Raw genomic sequence first — 2,983 nt, 5'->3', positions numbered from 1 at the left:
AATTCTCACTCCTCAAAAGAACCTGTGCATCCCTCAGGTGTCACTCCAAAGCACAGTCTATTGCACTTCTAAACCATGGAACATAGTAATTCGTTAGCCATATGGCTTTTAGTATCTGAAATGAGATCCCAGGAGTGAAATTCCTTATATTCAAGACCAGGTTCCTTTTCAAAATTGAGGTATAATAAGATTTGTACTTCAACTGATGAAAGTAAATGCAATTGTGAGAAAATGAATTTTATTTCAAGTAGTGAGAAATTCCCTAAAAAATAAAATCCCATAGTAATCTCTAAACTCAAAATAAGAATTACTGGTTTTCAAAGAATTCACCCGTCTATCTACACCTAAGTGAAAAACGGTGCTATGTTAAAAGATGCAAATGCTTGTTAGTTAAATTTGTCATCATATGTCACTGTTTTGTATGCACCATCTGTTTTTTTTTTCTTTCCTATTTTGAGTTGAGTTGAAGAAAGTATATTTTGAATGCGGCTAAATTTGGCAGAATGCCTCTACTTAAGTTATCTTTGTTTTTAGGGTGATTTTCTATTTAATAATGAATAGATAGCCTTACTCATATTTAAATAACTAATTTTAAGGAAGGGAGAAAAGAATTTATTCACCTTTAATGTTTGATCTTAAAAACAACTTTTACATGGTAGATAAAGATTATTACATTTAATAAGATTTCCCTTAGGTGTCAATTATTTTAAATCCAGATTTCACTTATTTCTATAAGAATGTGGTGGTTATTTAGACCATGAATACCTTTAAAGGGATCAAAGGCCTCTAGAAGACTAATGTATGAAGTAGAAATAAACTTGTCTTTTTCAATGATTCTGAGAAGATTCCTTTCAAATCAAAGGCAGCAGAGCCCACTACTGGCCTAGTTGTTGAAACTTTTCTCTAGTCAAATAGTTGGATGTTGCTTGGAGCTAAACTTTTACTGGGTAAAAGCAAAGTCTAGGAAAATAAGTAACATAAAATTTTAACTAGCTTTTAAAACCTAGTGATTTATTGCAGTACTGTGTGGTGGTCTGTTTAAAGATCAGCCTTAGGGTGCTCCCATCACATATGGCATCTTGAAGGTCCACTTCTGAAAATCTGTCATTCTTCACATGGACCAACTGTGATATGAGTCAGTCAAGTTGCTGGAATAAAGCCTGGAAAGAAACTCTCAATGTAGTTTTAGGAGCTTTGTGACTCTCTTCTAATTTCATGGACTATGCTTTATAAATGGAGTGATCAACATGAATTTAATCAACAAATATTTAATTTTTGTTATTACTCCACAAAGAAAAATGTCAGAGGAGTTTGTCTTAGCTTGGGCTTTTAATGGAGGGTGTCTTAGTTTCCTGGAGTGGCTGTAAAAATTACCACAAACTATGTAGCTTAAAGCCACATGTATTTACTCTCTCAGAGTTCTGGAACCAAAATCAAGGACCGTGCTCCCTCCAGAGGCTCCAGGGAAGAATCCATTCTCTGCTTCCTGAAGCTTCTGGTGGCAGCTGACTTTCCTCAGCTTGTGGGTGCATCACTCCAATCTGTGCCTCTGTAGTCACACTGCCTTCTCCTTCATGTTTAAATCCCACTCTACCTCTGACTTAGGAGGATTCATGTAATTGCATACAGGACCAGCCCACATAATCCATGATAATCTCCCATCTCAAGGTCCCTAACTTAATCAAAGTCCCTTTTTCCTAATAAGGTAACATTCACAGGTCCCAGGGATTGGGATCTAATATCTTTGGGGTGCCATTTTCAGCCTGCCATGGAGAAATACAATATATTTCCTAAAAATTTATAGTTTCAAGCTGATCATCATCTGATCTGTGGATCTGAAAATTACCAAGCCAATGCTTAATTTAGAATTATCACAAGGTGGCACATTTAGCTACTTGATATAATAAGTGCAAATCTTCTTTAAAAGGAAATACACCCTTATGCAGGAGAGAAAAATAGCCAAATGAAAATAAATTCTCAAGAAAGAAAAAAAAATGCACAAGGAAACAGCATGATAAATGAAAATATATAGAAGTAAAATATGTTATATATATAAAAAGAGAATATATGTAGTAAAATGTTCCCACATTCATAATTTAAAATATTGATGGTGGGATCTGAGGACCTCAAAACACAACAAGCTAGTTAAAATGAGTGGCTCAACCCAATTTTATTAACTTTATGATAACACAAACCCATGTTTTCATGATAGGGTTTTTTTTTTTTTTAGCATTACTTGTAGTTTTATGATGGGGCTTCATTCAATTAAAATTTGTAGACCCAGAATAAAATAAATGTGTCTAGTATGGCTAAAGAAATGAAAATGGGAATCAAAGTCATGAGGAGGGAAAAAAATGGAAATAAAAAATGACAGAGCATTTGTAAAAATTTTACAAAATTTTAGAAATAAAAATATAATACTTTAAATATAAAAGTAAATGGATAGGTTAGAGAGCAGATTAATAAAGAATAATAATAACTAACTCAATGAGATTTACCATGTGCAAGATACTCCTCTGAGCATTTACATTAATTAACTAATTTAATTCATATAACAACTCATGAAATATGTATTATTTATTTCATTTTGCAGATAAAAAATAAGGACAACAGATTAAGACATTTGCTTAAATTGTGTAACTACTGAATAACAGAACTAAGATTAAAACCTCAGCAGTCTGTCTGCAAAGGCCACTCTCCACTAAAATCCTCTGCCAGCTGGATTAGGCACAAGTGAAGATAGAATTCCAGAACTGGGAGACAATCCAGACTAAATTAACAGAATTGTAGAAACAAAGAGAAGGAAAATATGAAAGAGAGATGAGAAGCAGAAGATAAAGTAAAATGACTTAACATCTATCTAATTGGGTTTCCGTAAGGAGAGACTAGAAAAAATTCAGGGAAAATAATATTCGAACAGACAATTTTTGAGAATTTCCTCAAATGGACAAAAGAGATGAGTCTACCTAGTCAAGAGTCACAG

The sequence above is a fragment of the Camelus ferus genome, chromosome 8, assembly GCF_009834535.1.
Source record: "Camelus ferus isolate YT-003-E chromosome 8, BCGSAC_Cfer_1.0, whole genome shotgun sequence".
Taxonomy (NCBI): Eukaryota; Metazoa; Chordata; class Mammalia; order Artiodactyla; family Camelidae; genus Camelus; species Camelus ferus.
This window is presented reverse-complemented; position numbering follows the sequence as displayed.